The sequence below is a fragment of the Varroa jacobsoni genome, unplaced genomic scaffold (assembly GCF_002532875.2).
Source record: "Varroa jacobsoni isolate VJ856 unplaced genomic scaffold, vjacob_1.0 contig00062, whole genome shotgun sequence".
NCBI classification, from domain to species: domain Eukaryota; kingdom Metazoa; phylum Arthropoda; class Arachnida; order Mesostigmata; family Varroidae; genus Varroa; species Varroa jacobsoni.
In genome coordinates, this window is record NW_019214404.1 from 100,670 (window position 1) to 112,703 (window position 12,034).

General features: G+C 42.4%; 1 protein-coding gene and 1 long non-coding RNA gene across 2 annotated transcripts in view; both read left to right on the forward strand.

Annotated features, from left to right (window-relative positions):
- trol (terribly reduced optic lobes) overlaps positions 1–12,034 on the forward strand; it is a 236,070-nt gene that overhangs the window by 68,524 nt on the left and 155,512 nt on the right. The gene's annotated exons all lie outside the window — the stretch shown is intronic.
- LOC111270712 (uncharacterized) overlaps positions 1–12,034 on the forward strand; it is a 45,771-nt gene that overhangs the window by 1,560 nt on the left and 32,177 nt on the right. Inside the window, exon 2 of the long non-coding RNA XR_002686426.2 lies at positions 11,113–11,234. This is a non-coding gene — a long non-coding RNA (uncharacterized LOC111270712). The remainder of the gene's footprint in view (positions 1–11,112; positions 11,235–12,034) is intronic.

Sequence of the window (12,034 nt, forward strand, 5' to 3'; positions counted from 1 at the left end):
CAAACAAGTTTATCCCTGTTTTCTTAAAAAAAATTTATACCTGCGTTTTAATTTCGGGTAGGTGTATTGCATTGAGACTAATATCACATGAATCACTATTTTGAAAAGTCGGAGACGGCGCAGCGGTGACGTGATGTCTTAGCTTTTCTAGCTGTAATGGTACCAGGTCTCGCCAAAAATGAAAGAGTATGAAAGTCTCATATTCAGATATTTGTATCACGTCAAATAGGCCCGGCAGACGTCCACATGTTCGTCGTATGCGTAATTTAGAGTGAAAATTAGGTAAGTGTATGTATGGTTCTCGTTCAGCCAGTTGATACTAGTTGGAAAACATTATCGATATAATTTTTGCGTACGGGAGGAATATGGTACTGTTTAATAGATAATGAAAAGCTACGAATTGGTCCTTGCAAACAGGTAACACTGCCAGAAACCTTTTATCCTATTCGAGAAAATCAAAGGTATTCTATCCAGAAGCACATAGGCTCTTGCGACACCACCCAAGATACCCGTGCCAAATTCTACTACGGCATAATTTTTGTGTCAACACCAATATAAATCCGCAAGAACAGTGTTGAAATCGTTTTGAAATTAGGTCAGAGTGACTAAACGCATTGACCGCTTACTACTATTCTAGTGCAACTTTTACCGTAAATAATATTTTACGATGAAGTTGAGACGCTACGCGGAAGGGACCAAGGCATCTTGAGAATCTTCAACTCAAATAAACGTCGAATGGCCGTTTTCTCACAAGTTCAACAACGAGCGTGGCGTAGACGTGGTACCGCCTCGAGCAATTGTGTCTTCTTTCTGCTACGAAAAAACATCTGTTTAGACTTTGATCCGCATTGAATACATGGCAAGCAAGGGTGGCAAGATGGCAACCTCGCCCATTATGCCAGACCCAGCCGCGTCGGTCATGGCGTCCTTCGCCGTTGTTATCATGACGACAGAGGGCTTCTTCTGCATTATAGGAGCATGCTACACTAGCAGGTCATTCAGACCCAGAAGTAGGGTAAAGGTCACAGGGGCAAAGCATAGAAGACACGGCCTTCTCTGACACCGCGGAGCCGTCACTGGCACGGCCACCGGCCGGGTACGCTCCTTGCTAGGATACATGCCGGATGTCGCATCCCACTCGGCGGCGGAAGTCAATCACGGCGCTAGGATTGAATGTGAAGCAACGAACAACGCCGACTTGGCCCTCGCTTGGGGCTTCGAGATAGGGCTGCAGTTACTGTGGAAGTCTTAGGTGCTGGCATCCTAGCGTTTACGCTGGCTGTCGTCCGAGATTTCTCGGGACCTGCGACAGCGGTGTCGGTAGCCTTGTGTTGACGACGTCCGGCTCTGTAGCTTACTACTGCGCAATCCTAATGTTTGCATCTGTCTGTGATGGAAGTCTCGGTGAAGAGCGTTTCTGAAGCGTTCTTGTGCAAAATTCTGAGCAGCTTAGACGAGAACGCACGCGGGCGTCAGGATAAGCTTTTGTGCGTGTAAGGGAGCGACGGAAGAACTCAGAGAAGCCGCGTCGCGCGCCAGTCGATTTGACGCCAGGCATCGAGCCATACCCTGTGTTGAGAAGGGCATAACGCACACTACAGCGGCATATCTCATGCTGCAGGCCAACCTGTGTAGTAAGGCTAAAATTTTTTTCGTTGTGTGCAGTAAAGCACTGGGACGGTACGATTGTTGCAACGGCAACGTAACACAATTGTGACTTGAGTCGCCGTTAATTAAGCACGCTCGTACAACTATGGGCTTGATGCAAAGCTGATCGTATTAAAACGAAACGATGAGATGAACGAGAATACACAGGTCAGTATTATACAGACATAGCTTTGTTGCTATTGGACAAGAACGCGAACACTGAACAACATATTAGGTGGCAATTTATTTTGTAGGTTATCGTCTCTTTGTTAGTCGCTGTCGTTTTACATTATCTTCCAAATATCGCAAACATTAGATGATACGTTCAGGACGATCCGTTGGCATGAATCAACTTGATTACCTTTTGTTAGCTGGACGCTTCCCGCAATCGCAATGCACCCTGATGTTTGAAACTCGAACAAAGACTATTAAATATCTACTGGTCTAGCTAAATATCCGTAATAATAATAAATTATAAATACATAATTATATGCCTAACATCATATTAAATCGTCTTAATTTAGTTGCTTCGCGCACCTATTTCAAGCTACGCGGTTCAATTCTGCCCGTTTGTATATCTAACAGCCTTCTTCGTAGCTGTTCGTAGTCGCAAATGTCATACCTTATTAAGTACCTGAGCTGGTCTTCGTCCTTCCATGGGCCTGATTCACTTTCTAGATTTGTCTAAATAACAGGCTTCGAAACCTTTCTTATCGTCTGGAGAGCTACGTAGTAAGCCACCAATAATTAGCAATGAGCATCAAAAACAGCTGTCTCCCGTGTTCGCAAGGACGGGCACATTTCGGATAGTAGCAAATCGTCGGTCAGATTGTCGTGTACTTAAAGACGCCGTCGATCCGTTAGCTACATAAGATATTCCTATAAAGCACGGAAATGCCGTTGCTCTATCGGTATCATGGAAATGTTTCAGTAACGACATCAACTCAGTGATTGCGGCACAACTTACCGTAACGTACATTTGCTTCACTTTGGTGAACAGTATCTAAAGAGGACATTGTACGATCGAGGTAGCCACTCACACCCGACGGTGAACCGTGAGCTTTTCGTTATCTTTTAGCCCTCTTGAAAATGGGAAGCTTCTAACGTTTATATGATTTCGAGCAAACGTCGTCATCCACCGAACGCTACTGTGGCATGGTACGTATCTATGATGGGTTTTCTAATAAACGCTAAGCGGTTAGCGTGGATTTAGATATCCGTCATCGAAACACCTAGTTCAACAGTGTGTCATCACTGTATTGGAATTACCAAACCTATAGAGCCGTTGTTAACAAGCCGCTATTGCTCACTGTTATTAATAGTTCCTAGTATCAGGCAACAAGGCATAATAATTAGGCATGCAGATCTCGCAACCTGCTCGCGAACGCTGTCGATGTCCTTAAGGACGAACGTCGATCACTGTGGCTGCTTGATTAATCTTTTCGTGCCATGTTAGAGCCCGCTTGTTTGTATGCTATAACGCTGTATGCTGGCATATTGACAGTAGTTGTTCTTTTTCCTGCTGGAAACAGTGCAGACTTCGTCGTCATAACTGCGTTAAAAAATGACTGTCTTTTTTTTATCATTATTAATGAACAATTTGTTTATTAACTTCTACTTGCGACGAAAGTGACGTTTCGACCGGCGGTGAGCTCTGTTACAACGCTGGAGTTTATACGGGTCGCTGCAATGTGTCAATTTCTTAAAAACAGAATTAAGACAGACGCCGGCGCTTTAATATAACATGTACAAAAGCCAATCGCCGAAAGAGAGTCGTCGCGAGTAATAGGATGTCGTTAAGCGTCGGAGCATTTAACAATACTGGCTTAATCTTAACATGCAGTCCGTGCATGCGCACGTCAACGGTCTCCAGCCAAATGTGCGACGAGACTATCTTGATGACACTTAATAAACGGCCGCACTTCTCAAACCCATTTGTCGATAAAGACAAAAACCTTCGTGTCTGCCAGAACTCACGTGTAGCGTAACCTACTGAAAGTTAGCTACGGTTAGTCGTGGGCCACTATATAACACACGACGTCACCATGATACATTATTGGGGTAGCCATTGTTATATCAAGTCAAGACGCGGTAAGATTTTTTTTTGCAAATTCAGAAAAATGCCGGGGCACGACTATTAATACTATTTTTATAATTCTTCACTAATGCATACGGCTCTGGACGTAATGAAGAATATCTCAAATGCCTGTACATTCACAACTGGCCTATAATCAATAACGACAAATAAATGCTGACGTTTGTAGATGGTACAGAATGTTACGGTGTTTTAAACCTTTTCGTTATACGGCACTCGCCACCAATTCTATGATATTTGAATGACATATATGTCTGCCTGTATTGCTGAGCTCTATAACCGTTATATGATACAAGACGCACGCGTGTATCAATCGCCAATTGGCCTTCAACATGATCTAAAGACGGCGTTGTACGATCGAGGTAGTAGCTGGACGAAGTACCATAAGCTTCTCGTTATACCTTGGCCTTCTAGAGCATGAACGGCTACTAGCGCTCGTGTTCGCGACCTATTCGAGAAATTCGTCCAGTTCGCTTACTTTGTGTTTAATTTGCTTAACCGGTCCCGATAGTTGCCACCAGAGGCTGTAAAAAGTACGCTACCCGGCGCACATAATACCGATATATGTGCTTGTAGAAGAGAGACTACATTACATCGACTCAAGTCAGTTCCCCGTCTTTCTGTGACAATGCGACAAAAGATGGCCAGAGGCTACCCGACTACGCGCTATTAATTATCGCTTAGATTCAAAAACATTTGGCTGCTACACGTCGTACGCCTTTAATGAGTTCAGTTTGTTTGGACAAATGAAGCTTCTAGTTAAGGCTCTACGGCTAGCTTTATACCTATACCTATAGAACACAGCGCCTTCCTATACAAGAGGAAAATACTCAATTTCTTGAAAAATCAATTTTCTATCATACTATCACAGTGACGCATAGAAATAGATACATAACCATCGATGAAAACACCCTCTGCTTTTGCCGTCGTCAAACAGATTATGTAGTAAAAAGTAGCGAATTGATTGCATGAAACAAAAACGTCGACAAACGCTTCCGAGAACATTCTACATAGGTAATCTCTCATTAGCGGATGCGTTCATTGCTAAATATTAATCTAAGCTCTTTCCAAGTTTCAAAACTTTCCGTAACTTTTTTTTTTCTATTGTTCATTCTAAGTATTTCTCCGCGTCGGATTCAGAAACAAGTTGCATCCAAGTTGTACGACATCATCACCGTAGCATATTCTGTCCAATGAAAAATATATACTTTTTTTTTCCCTTAATTGTACACGATTTGCAAAACTGGAGACCAAGCATGCGCCGTCCGAATCGGTGGCCTTTTGTCATTTTTTTTGTACCACCATAATCGCATCGTTCTAAAATTCTTAAAGTTCTAACCGTAAATTTGTCCATTAAACGTAGACTAACACCATTGGCGGTGTGCTCCAGAAGCACCGAAACCACACGATAATCTGATGGTGCAAGATCCGAACTATGCAACGAATGCGTCGAAATTTCCGGATCTTCAATTCTATCAGATAGCTATTCTGGCATCGTCATAGTAGAAGACTATCACTTAGTTTACGGGACGTTTTTTCAGTGGCTTGCTGTGATCTGATTATCTGCTAACAGCAGAAGAGATCCGATTTGCCAGGCGGCAGCAACTTATAACGTACGATTCCTTTCCAACACCACCAAACAAATAACAAAATCTTCCGTGGCGTCAGTCTGAACTTTGATGCTGACTGCGATATACGTGTTTTTTTATTTCGACATTTTGGCTGTAAGTGACCCATTTTTTATGAGCCACAATCAAGAGCTTTAAAAATGGCTCGATTTTGTTGTGTTCCTATAGAGTCTCGCGGTCAAAAATACGAATTTTTATACGTTAATTCGTGTCACGTTCAAACGTCGAGCCTTTTCGTGTGAGTAGCATTCCTGAAGTAGAGAAAAACTGTTTGGTCTTGCTTGTTCAGTTCATTGAGGATATCACTGCTACTCACGCTCCGGTTTCGCTTAATTTTTCTCAATTTCACCAGCTTTTTCTATAATTGGTTCGACCACGACGAAAAGTTCGCGTAATAAAAAACGACAGACTCATTTTTCGGCCACTTTTTCTGATAGCTAATCTGGACCAAAAAAAACATCGTTTTTATAGGCCTGGGCAGCATTCATGCATGTTTTGTCGTAATGAAGTCATGCGCTATAGCGATTATTTACAGAAATTTATCTTCAAGTCACTCGATCTTCGGTCTAAATACAAGCGTTTCAACAACTTCTACAATTGTCAAATATTAGCTTTCAAATGACACGAACGCGCACATACATCACCTAATACACGAGATTTTAAAGCCATCTAGCAAGAAAAACGACAGCTTAATATGTATAAAAGGAGGCGTCTAAGTTGGAAACTTTTGTATGTTTTACTTTACAAGATATTAAACAAAAACACGAATGAAATTTTTTATACGTGCTAGAGGTGTCCTTTCTGACGGTCGTACTTATTCGATATATAACCGCCACCCACCGCGATCTCCACTTTTGTATGGGACCTAAACCGCTAACCAATTATTCCCCTTTTAATCCATAACTAACTTTTAACTAGCAACTGAATATAAACTTCTGGTTCAAATACGCTACTCACAAAACTGAATTAGGTTTCAGGTTAATAGCAGACCAAAAATATAAGATGTCAAAAAGTTCACCTAGTGAAAAAAAAAGGTTTCAAAGGTGTTAGACGTTGAGATCTATCTGGGCGACCCAATTCACTAAAATAATTTTTTGGCGCCACGAATTTTCTAATCTAAACCCTCTTAAAATCTTGCGGTTTACTTGATGAAAATATCACACTTTTCAGAATACCGGAAATCGTCTATTTCGGACAAAAGAGCGATTTTCCATCTTGGCAAGAATTTATCCAGCGCCTAAATTTGGCATAATGCACCAGAGACGTACTGTTATTTATATCATAACGCGCCTATTTCATTGTTCTAAAAAATTGCTCACGTTTACTATTAGGAGTAACAGATAAAAGCACGCCCGCTACGACAAATAACTCGTCAAACGTTTCCTGTGAATTACTCTGTATATATATATATATATATATATATATATATATATATACTTGCAGTGCTTTTTCAAGGAAATGAAGTCATTCAAAAAGCGGTTGGCTTGCTAGGTCTGCTAATTCTAATACACACTCCTTATCTGACAAGGGTAGCGTTCTTTTGACTCTATTTAAAGCGGGAAACAGTTACAGAGACGGCAGGGATTTTAGCCGAAATGAAGGCCACCAAGCAGCTTGCCTAAAAATCATACGCCGGCATTTTATTTCATTAGATTAATCGGCTCATAATTAGGCTGAACAAAGAACAGCCTCGTAGTTAAGTGTACCCGCCAAAGGAGCCTACTCCGCAATCCTCTAACCATAACCAATCACGACGTTTTTGACAATGCCAGAGGTCGTACTATCTTGTGAAACCCTTTCTTTCTAAGTAGCCCATCATCAGCCTATACTGTTCACTGTGCTACCGATATTGTAACTTTGTGCAGCATTGAGACTCGATGGCGCTCCCGGCCCGGCAAATCTAACAGCACTTAAACGACGAAAGCACTAAAATGTGATAAAGGTCAGCTTCGCGGTGCATTAGTAGAAAAGATCTGACAGTAACAGCATCATGCCAGCAAAATGTTCGGGATCAGGAACAACCGGGGCGAGCATCGCAGAAGACACGGAGCCGCGGAGAAATGATACTGGTCAGGCTTCGTTTCGTTTCTTGTGAGCAACGAGGATTGATGGGTAAAAATGTTAACTCTCCCGAGAGACAAACCAAAGCGAGGTTGTGGGTGAACTGGGGCGTGGGTACGCTACTACCAGCAAATCAATCTCGTGGCAAAACCCGATAAGCCCCTATTTATAAGCCCTCAGCTACACATACTACCGGCATCTGCGTGTGTGTGTGTCGATGGGTGGGTGTTTAGGTAACTGCGAATCTGTTTTTAATCACGATCACACAACATAATAAAGTGTACAAGAAGGAACAACAACCAATATTAATCGATAAAGGCGATGTGGCGAGGACTTGCAAAAGCTCTCAAATTAAGGATGTACCGTTAGGATTTTCAAAAATTTATATATATACATATATATATATATATATATATAAATCAGTATCATAGTTAGATACTGAGAAAGATATTAATAAGAAATAGGTTGCAGAAAAGGCGTAACTATAAAAAAAAAACATTTTTCTGTTAAAAAAATGAACGATACGTACACACGGTCAAGCTCAACCAGTAGGTGTCGCTCTGCGATAATAATAATTTGCAGTTAAAAACGAGATTAACCTTTTGATTTCCTCCCTCAACCACTATCTATAAGTATTAACTAAAATTAGAAAATTTGACAGTTGTATGCGTTTGACGCATATCGATTCTGAAAATAAATTCCTTAGCCGTATCATACTATAAGCCCAACTTTCGTTACTTTGTTACCATAATTTTCTTCATTAATCCTGAATACAGAGAGTGTAAATAATGCACTTATATTTTTCTCGTTTTGCCAATGTATTGCTGAGTTCCTGGGTAAGAAAGCAAGAAATGAACGCGAAAAGGATTTATTTCTACGTCTGGAATCTTGCAAGCTGTACGAACAAATAGTAAGTTGTACTTCTAACAAAACTAGCTGAAGACAATTCATCAGGTAAGGCATGAGGGGTGCGGTACGGAAGTAGGCGGCAACCCCAGGCTGTGGTAAAGTGATAAAGTTGCGTCTAGGAGGAACTTCTATTCTTACAAGCTCCAACGAAGAAGCTGGCGTAAAAGTTGTAAGTAAAAAGATCAACAGATCTGCGGGCGAGATGGATAGCATCTTTTTACGACACAGAACTATGTACTAGGGCCCACAATTTCTATTACTTGTGACGGATCAGATCGATACCTCGCTCTACACTGTCCATTACACCTTCTTCAATCTATCTTGCTTTCGATCGACAACTGAATGGTTGCCTAGACAGACGGCAGCTAGCGAAAACGTGTAGAGAAAAACGATTTTTGACGTTATCGTAGTGCGGTCGATCTCAGTACAGGCACGCGTTCACTTTATATGCACGAACAGAGACCACCGTCAGCCCCTCTTGGCTAAGCTAAGCCAGTCACTCTCTGCCGAGTGGCCAACCGCATAATGCCCGAGTTCACCTTGTGCCTTGCGGGGCAACTCCATCGGAACCGTCGTATTAACTAGTAGCTATTAGCAGAGTTTACGAGTTCACAACTAGTGTCATCGCTTTTATGGTGTGTCTATGTATGTTTCGACGCATAGTCTGATGCCTTAGGCTTTGCACTCTTTCTTACGCACTCGCCGCTCTGCTTTATGTGTTTTCCATTCCCCTTTCTATAATTGATTCCCTTCCATTCCGCCAACTTTTACCATTTATTCTCTTCTTGAGTTTAATCTTCCTAAACTTCTTCTTGACTTCCCTATTTCGTTCCCTATGCGAGTTTATACGAACGACGCGCCCCGGTAACAGAAGCAGGTATACCGTCTACATGTAAACGAGGAAGAACCAGGCCCCAGGCGGCACCGTGTGGCCTTACTGTCTGGCGGGCCACTAAAATTGGGCGACGCCGGACGGTGTGCCGCAAGCCAGGGCCTTGAACGGAGCGCAAAGGGCAACCAGGGCCAGGAGAAGGGAAGAGGTAAATAACACAACGGACAAGTGACTTTTTCGCCTTTTTCCTTTCAAGGCGCACTTTCTCTCCCTGTTACTTTTTTATGTTCTTTAATCTCCCACTTCGACTCGATGCACGGGCAATCTCCAAGAAGTTGTCATCCTGTAATAGTGTGTCCTTTCCAGTTTTCTCTCCTTGACGAACGTTAGACTACCCGTGCTCTTACAGATTACGCCTTTAGCTTGCGTCGGCTATTCCGTGGATGGACATTTATCCACACGTGCGGTGTCAGGCAGACAGATCTCCAATCAGTGGACCCCCTCTATCTTTTTTGCCGTTTGCAATCATGTCCTTATTGCTGGCCTGGTGGTATTATTTTCGTCTTGTTCCTTGCGCTGCACTTGGGGGATTTTCGTGCGCCTGCCGGCTTTGCTACTGGCCATAATAACGGCGACTAGAAGCAGGCGTTCCTCTATTAACCGGCGTAGATAGAAGTTTTGTGTGTGTGTGTTTGGTTATCGAAGGCGCGGTTCCTCGTAGCTCCGTCGCGTAGCTGTCTGAGCCATCGCGTCCGTTATTGTGTTCATGTTCATCCGCCGGCTGATTCAAAGGCTAGAGCGCTAACTGGCTCGCATCTCAGCATAATAACTTCGTTGTGGTTGTCGCCTTGGAGTTTACCTTAGAATTGAGAGAGTTTCGCTAATAACGCTGCAACCAAGTACAGCAGGACCAAAAAGGATGGTGATGGTGATGATACTGAGTAGGCGTCTAATGTATCGAGACGTGGGCATAGATTTACCGTACGTTTGTGTCTGGCCAGACGTCGCTGCTGTGTCATTGATTCGCTTATTGGCTTTCCTTCCTACCAGTGAAAATATTGGCAGGCGAGGTGTTTGTATATCGAAACATCATGGGCCACAACTTAAGTCCTTCCGAAGCGACTTTTTGTCTTACAGCGTTTCCGTTCGCCGTTGTCGATTGCTGTTTACTTCTTTAGACGACCCAGAAGATTAGAGAACAGAGCAAGACCAAGAAGAGACAAGTAACGGAATTGGTTCTGTTAGAATGAGATCAAGGTTTATGGATTGCCCACTAGCAGAGAAATCTGCCGCCACCGCCGCCCCTGCCGTGACTGCCGCAACCTTTGACGGACTACACGGAGCGGGCGAAAAAATCTAGCCCCCTGCAGGTCGGACCCCTCGGCTCGCCTCTTCAGTGGATTGCCTGCGAGGATGGCTACTAGCAACGATCGATGAACCACCAATTGTTTTTTTGTATCTAACAGAAGAAAAGACGCAGATGACAGCAACGCTACCGTCCACAGCAATAACCCAGTCGATTTACAAAGGAGTTGAGATCAGACATGGTTTCATTTCAGCAATTTGGAAGCTGCAGCGCATGGTTTCTCTTAATGTAAAGCAACAACTAAAGAAAAGTCCACTTAACTTCGTCTGTATATATACGTATCTATATATATACTCTTAGGAACACATTTTTATAAATCAGTTTACGGGCGAAGCTGAAAAAATATTATTAGATTCCGCGATAATAAATAAATCGTAATAATAAATCTTTTAATCCTGTAATAAAAACTTGATCCGTAAACGTGATGGGGCGAAAATTATTAAAATAATAATTCCAGTGGATAAAAGCGAATTTGACAGATATTTTCGTATTATAAAAAAAAAAAAAAAAGAATAAGTAAACTACACACTCATACGCCTATTCTTACAAGGTTAGTTTTCATGTTGAATTTTAGGTGAGTACCTGACGATTGAACCGGCTTCCCTTCCGTGTACGTTACGACGGCTCATGCTGATAGTACCCGTTCTGTCAAACTGTTCCGCCAGACAAACGAAGCTGGTTAACGAATGATCTTAGGTGAGAGGTAAACTAGACAAGATCGTTAACACCGCATAGAGACAAAGCACTAGTTTAGAACAATATGGCATCAACGGATGACACCAGTGTATTGCTTTGTTTGTGTTGACAAGGGGGACATACCTAACGATAGACATTAGGTTATTAGGAATGATCTCATACTACATTATGGCCCTATTTCTTAGCGGTGCTACCTACATTCCGGATTATTTTTCCTGCAAATCGAAATGCATTCGTACTCGTTGCCTAGAATCCAGGTTCGTTCAGGTATTCTCGTTTGGGATTTTGGCAAGCGACTTTTGGTGAGCCATGAACAATCAGTAAATTCGAATAGTATACGAAGATGAGCTTCACTTTAAAGCTACAGCTCCGGAGCTAGCCTATCGTAAAAGACTCGCACTCGTTAAGGGTGCTACTAGCCGTGGCATTACCCTAAGCTATTACTTTGAAAAAAAAATTGGGAAAACAATTCGAACTTGCAAATGAGACTCGTCAAAAACCTTCTGTGAAGGTGAGTAGTAAATGCCAACCTATCATGAAGTACAAGATGTCAGAGTTTCGGTTAGGTGCTTGTAAAGATGCCATACTTATTCACCATGGTCACATTAATGAGCTAAGTCAAATGAGTGCCACACGGTTTGTGTTTTTTGTGCCTTCACGCTATAATAATTCTGTTCCTGTGCCGAACTGTGACTTGTGATTAAAAAAAAAAAGATAGCTTTTCTGTAATAATCGCGGTCACTGGAAAAACTTCACCCTAAAGCAAGTGCAAATAGGTATATGGTTTACGACTGGACGTG